The sequence below is a fragment of the Amblyraja radiata genome, chromosome 12 (assembly GCF_010909765.2).
Source record: "Amblyraja radiata isolate CabotCenter1 chromosome 12, sAmbRad1.1.pri, whole genome shotgun sequence".
In the NCBI taxonomy this organism is placed as follows: Eukaryota; Metazoa; Chordata; class Chondrichthyes; order Rajiformes; family Rajidae; genus Amblyraja; species Amblyraja radiata.
Genome location: NC_045967.1, coordinates 49,243,620 through 49,257,892, shown reverse-complemented (window position 1 = coordinate 49,257,892; position 14,273 = coordinate 49,243,620). Strand labels below are relative to the sequence as shown.

General features: G+C 43.5%; 1 protein-coding gene across 2 annotated transcripts in view; it reads right to left on the bottom strand.

The window, feature by feature from the left end:
- The window catches only part of tenm1 (teneurin transmembrane protein 1), an 824,829-nt gene extending 814,034 nt beyond the window's left edge, over positions 1-10,795 (bottom strand). For both annotated transcript variants that reach the window (XM_033030732.1, XM_033030733.1), the window contains exon 1: positions 10,510-10,795. The gene's annotated coding sequence lies outside the window, so the exon portion shown is untranslated. The remainder of the gene's footprint in view (positions 1-10,509) is intronic.
- Positions 10,796-14,273: the final 3,478 nt, after the last annotated feature.

The window sequence follows — 14,273 nt, the reverse complement described above, 5'->3', positions numbered from 1 at the left end:
TCTAATCACACGTGGAAGGGTCCCCATGTTTTTACTTCATGATTACATTTTTTAATCGCCGACACAGGGGCGCAGCAGTTGAGTTGCTGCCTTACAGCACCAGAGATCAAGGTTCGATCCAGACTACGGGTGCTGTCTGTACATAGTTTGTATGTTGTCCCTGCGACTACGTGGGTTTTCTCTGGGTGTTCTGGTTTCCTCCCACACTCCAAAGACATACAGATTTGTAGGTTAATTGGCTTTGGTAAAAAGTAGCAAATTGTCCCTAGTGCATAGGATAGTGCTAGTGTATGGGGATCGCTGGTTGGCGCAGACACGGTGGGACGAAAGGCCTTTTACCATGCAGTATCTATAAACTCTTAACTAAACAAATCTCTAACTATGTATCATATTGACATTTTACTATTTCCCATACATGCTCTCCAATTTTACTTTCCTGGCTTTCTCGGGTATAAATTAGATATACCCCACCTGTTTTATTGAATCCTTTTGCACCTTAATGAAAATGGGATGATTTTGTGGATCGTCATGGCAAGTAAGTCTCATCTTTGGAAGCACAGCCAGAAATCAGAAGGGATTTGGCTGCATCTTTCTCTCATACAAAAGATGACAGCAGGATGTGTCCTTGTGACTCAGGAAGCCTTCGAAGTTGACCTTTATAAAATCCTCAGCCGTGCTCATCACAGGAATGGAATAAAAAACATTCTGAGAGTACAATTTTTCCCTTTTTGAAACTAAATGAGTGGAGTCAGCATCTGCATGTACTGGCCATGGTAACTGTACATGTTGCAATCATTCAATAGAGGGAGTTTGCCAATGATGTGGTTCAGTAAAGCACAGCCCGCATAACATTTCATCTGTGTAGGAAGGAACTGCAGGTGCCTGTTTAAACCGCAGATAAGACACAAAAATAACTGAAGTAAGTCTGAAGAAGGGTCTGGACCCGTAAACGTCACCCATTCCTTCTCTCCAGAGATGCTGCCTGTCCGACTAAGTCACTCCAGCTTTTTGTGTCTACATTTCATCTGTGCTTCTGGTCTGAGATTCTATCAAGTCAAAAACTTCCAAATGAATGGGGGAGAGGCATCTGATTGTCTTTTACTGCTATCAGAACCATCCTACCACAACCAGAGAGCAGCCCTGAACCACCAATAACATCATTGGTGCCCCTCGGACTATCCTTGTTCAGACCTTGCTGGCTTTACCTTGCACAAAATGTTATTTCCTTATCATGCATTTATACATAATGGCTTGATTATAATCTGGACAGCACGCAACAAATGCTTTTCACTGTACCTCGATACATGTGACAATAAACTAAACTGAACTATCCCTCTCTTGGTAAGCACAATCCACCGAAGGGCTTTTGTGCCCAAATACTTTTGAAAAACTTCAAATTAAATTTAATGAATTAATATTTACTTTCATAAGGTCATAAGTGATAGGTGAATTAGGCAATTTGGCCCATCAACTCTATTCTGCAATTCAATCGTGGCTGATCTATCTCTCCCTCCTACCCCCATTCTCCTGCCTTCTCCCCATTACCTCTGACACCTGCACTAATCTAGAATCTATCTCTGCCTTAAAAATATCCACTGACTTGGTCTCCACAGCCTTCGATGGCAAATAATTCCACAGATTCACCACCCTCTCTCCTCATCTCCTTCCTAAAAGAATGTCCTTTAATTCTGAGGCTAGGACCTCTAGTCCTGGACTTTCCCGCTAGTGGAAATATCCTCACCACATCCACTCTATCCAAGCCTTTCACTATTCTGCATGTTTCAATGAGGTGCCCCCTCATTCTTCTAAACTCAAGCGAGTACAGGCCCAGTGCCGACAGGCGCCCATTCAGCCAAAGATCTTGAGGAAACACAATGAACATAAATGAAAAGGGGGTTCCCAGGGTGCTAAGCTTTGGAAAGGCCGCATTACATTTAAAAAAATCAGGTGTACTATTGAAAAGGCAAATAGGGTTTCATAGTGGCATCCTTCATTGTATTTTGATAATTCATTTATCATTTCTCGGATTAACAACAAAAAAAATCTTATACGCTGATGTATTGTCTGTCAAAATCAATATTACTACAGTAGCAAACACCATACCAACATACTCAGAGGACTGAAACGTACCAATCTACAGAAGTAAACATCCATTACATTTATACTGTACACATTTCCGGTTGTTACCTAAGCCAATAGTCATTAAAATTTAAGTAAGTCTTCTGCAGGATAGAGACAATGAGTTGATTGACTGACTATTAATCAGTTTCAAGGCAGTACATTAAAAAATAATTCATCAGAATAATGTGAAGAGATATTCCTCCTCTCAAGTTTAAAAGTGCAGCCATGTTCTGAACCTTTGAGAAACAATTTAAAGATCACGGCAATGTAATGGTGACACAATGTACCTCCAAAGTTACAGCAAGTACGAATTTCAGTGTTCCAGTTAATATGACATGCGTATTTAGTTTAGTTTAGTTTAGAGGTACAGCATGGAAACAGGACCTTAGAACCAACGAGTCCCTGTAAACCAGCGACCACTAGTTCTATTCCATACACTAGGGGCAAATTTCAGAAACCGATTAACCAGCGCGTCTTTGGAATGTGGGTGGAGACCGGAGCACCCAGAGAAAACCCACGTGGTCACAGAGAGAACGTACAAACTCCGTACAGACAGGACCCGTGGTTGGAATCGAATCTGGGTCAGCAACTCTACCGCTGCACCGATGTGCCGCCTTACATAAATGCGCTCTTAACTCTTCCCTCTGTGTGTGTGTTGTTCCCATTGAAACATAGAAACATAGAAAATAGGGCCATTCGGCCCTTCGAGCCTGCACCGCCATTCAATATGATCATGGCTGATCATCCAACTCAGTATCCTGTACCTGCCTTCTCTCCATTACCCCCTGATCCCTTTAGCCGCAAGGGCAACATCTAACTCCCTCTTAAATATAGCCAATGGACTGGCCTCAACTACCTTCTGTGGCAGAGAATTCCAGAGATTTACCACTCTCTGTGTGAAAAATGTTTTTCTCATCTCGGTCCTAAAAGATTTCCCCCTTATCCTTAAACTGTGACCCCTGGTTCTGGACTTCCCCAACATCGGGAACAATCTTCCTGCATCTAGCCTGTCCAACCCCTTAAGAATGTTGTACTTTTTTTTGAAATGGAAAATAATTAATACATTTTGAAGCGGCCACCGCTTGTGCTGCAAATCTTTCTGTCTGGCACGTGAGGTTTTAATTGTGATCGGACACACTTTGAATGGTTTCGATTGAATAACTATCAGAGGCTGTCTTCACATACCCAGTACATTTAAAGTGGAGCCATTACATTTGTGCAGGGAAGGAACTGCAGATGCTTGTTTACACCAAAGATAGACACAAAAAGCTGGAGTAACTCAGCGGGTCAGGCAGCATCTCTGGTGAAAAGGCATAAGTGAAGTTTAGGGTTTAGACCCTTCTTCAGACTGAGTTAGGGGGGAGAAAAACGAGAGATATCGAAGATAAACAGAACAAATGAATGAAAGATATGCAAAAAGCAACGATGACCAAGGAAAGGTGGAGCCCACAAAGGTCCATTGTTGGCTGTGGGGAAGGTACTAACTCACAGGACGACAGAGAAACCAGTACAACGACGAGGGTGGGGGTGGGGCGGAGAGAGAGGGAATGCAAGGGTTATTTGAAGTTAGAGAAATCAATATCGTTTTGCATGTTAAGGTAAGATTCGCACTGAAAATAGTTTTAAAAGGGTTAAGGCGTTAGCATCCATAATACTAATTAAAATTATTCAGCTTGTAATCAATTGTTTCTGAAGATCTGGCTGGATGGTGTGTTTGATTTTCGTTCAGCTCCATAGTAAGTAGCAAAGGAGCACAGTGAGGGACAGTTCGTGAGTCATTGAGAAGTATTGCCTGAGGCTGGTCCTTCAGCAAGGTGCCTGTCCTGACATCCCGGAGGATATGAATTGTAATAACTCCAAGCCTGCTGTCCAACATGTCCTTTCAAACAGCAATAAAGGATGAAAGACTAAAGGGCCTATCCCACTTGGGTGTCATTTACGCGTCACGAAGATTTTGTGAATCCCAAAATCCTGGGGAGCCGCCACGCCTCACCACGCGCCATGCGCGCGTAAATGATGTCGGGTAAATGACGCGCAAATGACGCCCAAGTGGGACAGGCCCTTAATAGCCCCGTCCCACGGTACAAGTTCATTCCAAGAGCTCACCCGAGTTTAAAAAAAAATCAAGCTCGTGGTAAGCACGGAGAATGAACGTAGCGGGTACGTCGGAGCTCGGGGAAGTCTCGTAGCGCTATCGGCAGGTACTCGGGAAGACTCGCTAATGGCAGGTAAGCACGGGAAGACTCGTGAAGATTTTTCAACATGATGATAAATGTCCACGAGAGCCCCGAGTACCGACGAGTGGCCATTACCGTAAATCTCCGAGTTTGAATCAGGGCAAACTCGGGAGAACACTTGGAATGAACTCGTACAGTGGGACAGGGGTTTTAATCTGGTAGAATAACTTAATACTGCCCTCTTAGCTATTTTATCAATTTGGGATTGTTTGTAATTGATAATTCCTAAACGGTCTGTTGTAGTTCAGGCAACTGAATCATCCTGTTACCAGATCGGGAACCAGTCCTGACCCACCATCTACCTCAATGGAGACCCTCAGATTATCTTTAATCCAATTTTACCAAGGACTTTACTGGACCTTGTAATGCACCAAATGTCATTCCCTTTATCCTGTATCTGTACACTGCGGACGGCTCGATTGAAATCATGTATTGTCTTTCCGCTGACCGGTTAGCACGCAACAATAAAAAGCTTTCCACTGTACCTCGGCACACGTGACAATAAACTAAACTAAACTAAAACTAGACATTATTCCCTTTATCCTGTATCTGTACACTGTGGACTGCTTGATTGTAATCATGTATTGTCCTTTCGCTGGATAGCGCACAGCATGAAAGTTTTTCACTGAACCTTTACAATGACACTAATAAACTAAACTAAACTCAACTGTGTTTCTGAAGATATGCATTTGCAACAAATGTTTGTCGAAAGTGGTTGTTGCTGGGCGCCATTGCTGGGTGCAATACTAGGCAGTGTAGGTTTAAAGTTAGAAGGCGGAAATTGAAAGTAAATTTGCAAGGCGATTTTCTTTCACACTGCGAATGGTGGGTGCCTGGAATGTATGGCCCGGGCCGGTGGGAGAGACAGATACAATTGCAACATTCCAGGGGTATTTAGACAGATAAATGAAAAGGTCAGGAATAGAGACAAAAGTGCAGGCAAATACAATTATTTAGATTGGTATCATGGTTGGCACAGGCAACATGGAGTGAAGGGCCTGTTCGGCGCGGAACTGTCCCATGTTATACCATATCTAAGGTTGCAAATGTATACAGCAATTGGAAAGACCTAACATATGGAAACAAGGAACTGCAAGTGCTGGTTTACCAAAAAAAGAGAGGCAGTACTGGAGTGACTCAGCAATTCAGGCACCATCTCTGGAGAACTTGGATAGGTGACGTTTCAGGTGGGGACTGGTCTGAGGTCTGAAGAAGGGTCCTGACCCAAAACGTTGCCGATCCACTCCCTCGACAGATGCTGCCTGACCCGCTGCGTTGCTCTCTAGCGCCTTCTTCGGAACAATCATGTGTTGAGAAAGAGGCGTCTCGCTAAAGCACTGGAGTTTTGAATTAATTATTCTCACTGATTTATCATGAAAAGCACAAATTTATAATCAAGCCGCTGGAGGAGGAAAGGCGAGCAGTTGGGGAATTCTATTTTAGACAGACGAAAAAATCGGAAAAAAAAAACCTGCCCCATGATCAGATATGTATGTTTTACCGTCTCTATCTTTTGATGTGCAGAGTTCAAATGGAAAATCTCCCTTTCAATATCATATGATCAGAGGCTGTAGTACTGGGAATTATTTCGCATTTCTGGCCCATAAATTCATCATTAAGAATGCAGTATTAGATTCTGACAATGTTGTGGATCTGAAAGACGATGAGATTACTGTTCATCAGCCGTGAACTGAATTCCCTCAGTGAGCTTTCTTTTTGAGCGAACGCATCTTATTTCCCTGCCTCCTCGGCTGGCTGTCATTACAAAACAGGCGTATGAATCTCAAATCATTCATTATGCTAATCCATTGTGTTAATTTGTTTATAATCAGTGATTCACCGGGTGAGATGGGGGGGGGGGGGGGGGGGGGTTGGTGGATGCTGGAGAAAGAGAGTGATCAGGACATCCATTCCAGCTTCAAGAAAATCGTCAATCTTTAGGTGACAATGATCAAGATAGATGAATCCGCTAATCCTGTCACGGTTCTAAAAAAATACTACAAAGAAGTATGGATGGCACAGTGGCACAGCGGTAGAGTTCAGCACCAGAGACCTGGGTTCGATCCTGGCTACGGGTGCTTGTCTGTGCGGAGTTGTACATTCTCCCCATGACCGGGAACTTCGATTTCCTCCCACACTCCAAAGTCGTACAGGTTTGTAGGTTAATCGGCTTGGTTTAGTGTAAATTGTCCCTAGTCTGTGTTGGATAGTGTTAGTGTTGGCCGGTGCGGGCGTGGTGGGCCGAAGGTCCTGTTTCTCTAAATCAAACTAAACATTGGTTTCCTCCCACACTCCAAAGGCGTACAGGATTGTAGGTTAATTGGCTTGGTATAAATGTCAAAATAAATTGTCCCTCGAGTACGATGGTGTTAGTGTGCGGGGATCGTTAGTCGGTGCGGACTCGGTGGGCCGAAGGGCCTGTTTCCGCGATGTATCTCCAAACTAAACTAAACCAAACTACAGACAGTTGTTGCTCTAGAGAAAGCACCGTTAGGTTTTGAGTTTTATTACAGAATATTGATCATTAAATTTGCACAAAAATGGATCAAATCATTTGCACCTCCTTTCCTGTATATTGATTTCCCGTATACTCTACCCTGGGTAGAATAGCGTTATGGTTAGTTTACAACAGTAATATTCAAGGACGGGCGAGTGATCCAGAGACGTGAGTTTGAATCCCACTATGAACTCTGGTTAATTTAAATTCAAAGAATTGCATAAATCATGACATCATAAGACGTAGGAACAGAATTAGGCCATTCGGCCCATCGAGTCTGCTCCTCCATTCGATCAAATCGGGAGTTTAAATGTAAGAAACTGAGAAAGAAACGATGACAATGAAAACACTGAATTACTTCAAAAACTAATCTGGTTCTCGAATATCCATTAAGAAATTATATTTGTTATCATTATCTGTTCTGGTTCTGTTCCCGATGTTGGGGAAGTCCAGAACTAGGGGTCACAGTATAAGGATAAGGGGGAAATCTTTTAGGACCGAGATGAGAAAAACATTTTTCACACAGAGAGTGGTGAATCACTGGAACCCTCTGCCACAGAAGGTAGTTGAGGCCAGTTCATTGGCTATGTTTAAGAGGGAGTTAGATGTGGCCCTTGTGGCTAAAGGGATCAGGGGGTATGGAGAGAAGGCAGGTACAGGATACTGAGTTGGATGATCAGCCATGATCATATTGAATGGCGGTGCAGGCTCGAAGGGCCGAATGGCCTACGCCTGCACCTATTTTCTATGTTTTTATGTCTATGGTTTATATTTGACTCCAGGCCCACCGGAGAAGCCGACTCTAACCAGTCTCCGATGTTCTGACGTAAATATGGCAGGATAATAAATACTGGCATTACCAATAATGTTTATATACAGAGAATAAATTTTTTTTTTTAATGCTTTGTGACTGGGGAAAATCAATTGAGCCAGAGAATGACACAGCGTGTGATCAGGACCTTTGCCCTATCTAGTCCATGCCAATCATTAGCCACCCATTTACACAAATCGTAAACTAATCCCTATTGTAATTCTCACACATTCCCATCAATTTCCCTCAGGTTTCACCATTCACCCACAAACTAGGGGCAATATGCGGCGGGTCGACATGTTTGTGATGCGGGAGGAAAACGGAGCACTTGGAAGAAATCTGCGTCGTGGCTGGGAAAGTGTGCAAATCCCACACAGACAGACAGCAGCAGAGATCAAGATTCAACCCTGGTTGCTCGAGCTGCGAAACAGCAGCTCTTCCAGCTGTGCCACTTTAATCTCCTAACGAGTGGTCTACGATCTCTATGTAGAGAACCAGAGCTGGGAACTTAAGATGTGTTTGCTGAAGAGAAATCTCCATAATACCTGTAACAGCAACTCGCAAATGGCTTCATGCAATGACAGAAAGCTACTAATGCATATACTCTGTATCTTCCCCTTTGCTCTACCTATTATACATAATTTTGACTGGATTATATTTAGTCAAGTCAAGAGTGTCATGTGTCCCAGATAGAACAATGAAATTCTTACTTGTTGAAGCGCAACAGATTAGTATATAGTATAGTATTATCTGATCTGACTGGATTGCATGCAAAACAAAGCTTTTCACTGCACCTCTGAACACTGACAATAATAAACCTAAACCTATATATTTTAATTAATTTGATTTGAACTCAAGCATCATTTTAGCCACTAATCTAGTGAGAACTTTCCCTTCGGCCAAGCTTTGGATGGTGTAACAATGTTTGTTTTTCCTTTACTCCGCCTTTATTTACCACCATCTAACTGTTTGTTATGGTTGATGTTATTAACTATTTCACTCAGAGTCCTCAGTCGCTCTCTGATCATTTCACTCGAATCACTGCACTCGTTTCATGTTGTATAAAATTCCCAGAAGCAGTTTTTTTTTTTTTAAATGTTGTGCCTTGACTTTGCTAAGAAACTGGGAGTCCTCATTTCGATGTCACTCCCCACAGCGGAAGCAAGAGGCCATAATATCAATGTTTCTTTCCCCTTTCCCGCTGCTCCACCACCAGCAACAGGACAGATTTACTTGTGGATGGAACTCCCTCTGGTGGAGCAGCTGAGAAAGAATGGAATCAGTTGAGCGAGACAGGGGAAGTTTCAAGGGTTATCTGGACTGATAACAAAACTCCTCGCTCGCATCTCAGAGCCCAGCCCAGCAGCTCGAGGAGGAAACCATTTTCGAAACTCAATTTTCTGACACATCAGAAAAACAGAAAGGTTTTTTTTTATGGATGAGGAAAGATAACTTTGGGCTCTTGGTTCTGCCTTTATGATATCAGTTATGGTACATTTTGCAGCTCTTCAATGAAACATCATACCAAGCCAATGTACAAAAGTAAACCTTTCTACTGCAGGTCGTGCATCATATTTAAAGGTGAAATCCCAGAAGATGACCTATTATGCTTTATCAGAAACCCAACTGACTAATACTAGGAGCCAATATATCTTGAAATAACATTATAGTATTGAGCCAATACATATCTTAGAGCCAATTCAATTGACTAGGAGCCAATTCATATCTTGAAGTAACATTATAGTATTATATAACATCTAGCTCCACAATGCAAATTCAAAAGCTCTTCTATTTTCTAACACCGTAAGCAACTAACACTAACATGTTTTTAACAGATGCAAGCACATTTCATTTCTCCAGTTAACAATATACCATGCAAGTTCCTGCTCAGAAATCCATCATTCACTGGTCAACCATTGTGAAAAATATGCATTTATTTTTGTTACTCAGAAGATCGTTCAGGTCACCCACCCCACCCCCTTCCTCTGATCAGAAACTGTAAGGAAAGGAAAATGACCACTATTGGCACAATCCACTGACTTCGACTAAATGAACTTCACAGACACCTGGAAATAAGTCACCATGTATCAAGGAGCATTAGTCAGCTGCGAAGATGATCTTATTTTATATTCAGACATTTCTCTTTGATCTAAGTGAGATGATGTTCTAAAGATTGTCATTCCAGCAGCAAATGCCTGATCTCTAAATAGCTGTCACGCAATAATTTAAACAATACTTATATTTAGACCCTCACCGCAAAACCACACACACAGCACACACACACACACACACACATACATATACAGACACACCCACACGCACACACACATACACAGGAGCAAATTGTTGGGGCAATCGGTGAACTGAAGTTGAACGATCCCTGCGAGGTGCCCATTCTGCCCACGACAAGTGTGCCAGGGCACCTGAGAAGCCAGTCAGTGAAAGAGCAGGCAGATGGCACATCACGTCCATTCTTTTCGGGACCAAACTGCACACTCACAGCATTAGGGGAAGCCACCGTGCTGTCCGCAACGAGCCCTGCTCTACCCTCGAATTAAGAGATAACGGAGCAAACAAAATAAAAAAACAAGCCAAAAAATAATAATTCCTCTTTCATTTGATCTTGGGATCCACGAAAGCGACATTTGTCAGAGTGACAATAATTTCTGTAGTGTGGTGCGCAAGCAGCCTCTGAATCTTTGCACTCTAGGTGTAGCGCTTGATACCGTTACAGATCAAGCAGGCTCGCATTCCTTTCAAAGGCAGACAATGCACTCAACATAAACATCCACGCACATACACACACGTTTCAATCGCGTTCCCAAGCCCACAGTTCACATTACCATGCTGAAGTCTTGGCATGCTGGAGGGTTACGGCCATTCCATCTCCAAAATCTGCACTCTATCGAAGATGAAATAAATCCACTTTCATCTTCTTTCAACAAAAAAATCCTGCAGGTTCCTTGACGCGAGAACGGACTGTATGTATTACACCGAGCTGTGCCTGTGTGTCGGGCTTCTGCTGAGCATTAGCTAATCCCTTTGTGGATGCGGAGGCAAATCAGCTAAACGCCACAGACTCCTCACACTCTGGCTACCTCAGTGACAGAAGATAACTAGCAGTCTCCAAACTGCTCGCACTGTATAAGCAGGCACAGGAGCACACACATATCAACATCACTGGAACCTACCACATTGCTGAAGGGGGAGACAACACACGAAGACTCGACATTGTTACCTTGCAGCAGTATCATCATCTTGTTTGAAGAAAACGATGTATTAACCTGTGTGCCACTCCTAACGTTTTTTTTGCAAAAACTATAATGCTTCCATTACAAAAATAAACTGGCCAATGAATTAAATATGCAAAGAATTACCACCTGCAGTTCTATGAGTCAAGTTTTCAATATTAAAATGCAAGATCCAGTTTCACTACTGATGTGTTCTTGGAAGTTAGCATGCAACGTAGCCTTAAGGTGAGGGGGAGAAAGGATTTAATAGGAACCGGAGGGGCAACTTTTTCACACAGAAGATGGTGGGTGTATGGAACGAGCTGTCGGAGGAGGTAGTTGAGGCAGGGACGATCTCAACGTTTAAGAAACATTTGGACAGGTATATGGATAGGACAGATTTAGAGGGAAATGGGCCAAATGCAGGTAGGTGGGACTAGTGTAAATGGGACATGTTGGTCATTGTAGACAAGTTGGGCCAAAGGGCCTGATTCCACACTGTATGATTCTATAACATAGAACATAAAGGTGACACGGTGGCACAGCGATATAGCTGCTGCTTTACAGTGCCAGAGTCCCAGGTCAGATCCTGACTACGGGTCCTGTCTGTGCGGAGTTTGTACGTTCTCCCTGGGACCATGTGGGTTTTTCACCGGGTGCTCTGGTTTCCTCCCACATTCCAAAGAGGTGCAGGTTTGTAGGCTAATTGGATTCTGTAAATTGTTCCGAGAATGTAGGATGCAAATGTGGGATAACATGGAATTTGGGATGTTGGGGTGATCGATGGTCAGCATGGACTCAGTGGGCAAACGTCCTGTTTCCACGCTGTACCTCTAAAAACAGTACAGCAGAGAGACAGGCCCTTCTGCCCACAGTGTCTGTGACAGACATGATTCCAAGACCAAGATATATTCTCTAAAAATTCTGTCGGGTGTGTCCTCTTTATAGAACTATTTTGACTGTAAACATACTTAAGTTTTCTATGTGACCTATTACCATGTCTTTAGTTATTTTTCCAGCTTTGATGAGTAATATGGGCCCAAGGTGATGAATCTGTGGACTTCTTTGCCACAGAAGGTTATGGAGGCCAAGTCAATGGAGACAGATAAATTCTTGATTAGTACGGGTGTCAGGGGTTATGGGGAGAAGGCAGGAGAATGGGGTTAGGAGGGAGAGATAGATCAGCCATGATTGAATGATGGAAGAGACTTGATGGGCCTGCTATTCTGCTCCTGTCACTTATGACCTTATAGCAGACCAGTTATCCTGGGCATTAAGTCATGAAATACAAGTGCTATCAATCTATGGGTACCATCTCACAATCTAAGATCTTAGTTTTAGTTTAGGTTAGAGAAACAGCATGGAAACAGGCTCTTTGGCACACCGAGTCTGCACCCACCAGCGATCCCTGCACATTAACACTGTCCTACACACACTAGGGACAATTTTTTCAGATTTACACCAAGCCAATTAACCTACAAACTTGTATGTCTTTGGAGAGTGGGAGGAAACTGAAGACCTCGGAGAAAAGCCGAGCTGGTCGCGAGGAGAATGTACAAACTCCATACAGACAGCACCTGTAGTCGGGATCGAACCTGGGTTCCTGGCGCTGTAAGGTAGTAATGCCCCTGTCCCACTTAGGAAACCTGAACAGAAACCTCTGGAGACTTTGCGCCCCACCCAAGGTTTCCGTGCGGTTCCCGTAGGTTCCCGGAGGTTTTTGTCAGTCTCCCTACCTGCTTCCACCACCTGCAACCTCCGGCAACCACCTGCAACCTCCGGGAACCGCAAGGAAACCTTGGGTGGGGCGCAAAGTCTCCAGAGGTTTCCGTTCAGGTTTCCTAAGTGCGACAGGGGCATAACTCTACCACTGCACCACTGTGTTGCTGACCCTGCAAAAAGGAATGGTTTTACAGATGCTTCCATAATACCTTAAGTGAAACATTATTCCCCATAGCTATCTGTGCCAATAAATGGAGTAATTCTGCAGCCACCTTTTTTTGATCCTTTTTCAAAACTCCACTTGCATTGTTAACCTAAGTACAGCACAGGAACAGGCCCTTTGGCCCACAATGTGTGTGCTGAACCTGATGCCAATATCTACTTGTATCTGCCCAGTTAACATTCATTTCCTTTCATTGCTTGTATATCCATGCCCATCCAAAAGCCTCATAAATACCTCCACTCTATCTGCCTCCTCTACCACTCCTCTAAATATATAAAAAAGCATCAAAGTAATTATTGTCAAGTCATCATACACACAAATATTAATGTGTAGGAAGGAACTGCAGATGCTGGTTTACACAGAAGAGAGACAAAAAAATGCTGGAGTAACTCAGCGGGTCAGGCAGCATCTCTGGAGAAAAGGAATAGGTGACGTTTTGGGTCGACAAAAACCTCTCCCCTGACACTCCGTCTGAAGAAGGGTCTTGATCCTAAACATCACCTATTCCTTTTCTCCACAGATGCTGCCTGACCTGCTGAGTTGCTCCAGTATTTTGTGTCTATATACAGATATAAATATATAGGCCAGGCAGTAGGTTTTAGGGACCTTTGGTCCTAGACTCTCCCACTAGTGGAAACATCCTTTCCACATCCACTCTATCCAGGCCGATCACTATTTGGTATGTTTCAATGAGATCCCCCCCACTTCCTTCTAAACTCCAGCGAGTAGAAGCTCAGTGCCGTCAAACGCTCAGAAAGAAACTCAGAAAGCACTGCAGACCCTGGCCTTTTGCTTCACAACAGGCCTGGCTGTGATCCCTGTAAGTACAACTTATAGATTCAATAGACAATAGACAATAGATAATAGGTGCAGGAGTAGGCCATTCGGCCCTTCGACCCAGCACCGCCATGCAATGTGATCATGGCTGATCATCCCCAATCAGTACCCCATTCCTGCCTTCTCCCCATACCCTCTGACTCCGGCATCTTTAAGAGCCCTATCTAGCTCTCTCTCGAAAGTATCCAGAGAATTGGCCTCCACCACCCTCTGATTCATAGCATCATACTGCATGGAAGCAGCCCCTTTGGTCCAACTTGCCCATGCCGACCAAGATTCACAACTTCATGTTCATAAGTGATACGAGCAGAATTAGACCATTCGGCCCATCAAGTCTACTCCGCCATTCAATCATGGCTGATCCATCTTTCCCTCCTAACCCCATTCACTTGCCTTCTCCCCATAACCCCTGACACCCATACTAATCAAAAATCTATCTATCTCTACCTTCAAAATGACAGCCTCCACAGCATTCTGTGGCAATTAATTCCACGGATCACCATCCTCTGACTATAGAATTTAGATGTTCCATCTTTCTAAACAAGATGCCACATCAAACTTGCATCCAACTACTGGCAGACTACTAAAGTCACCA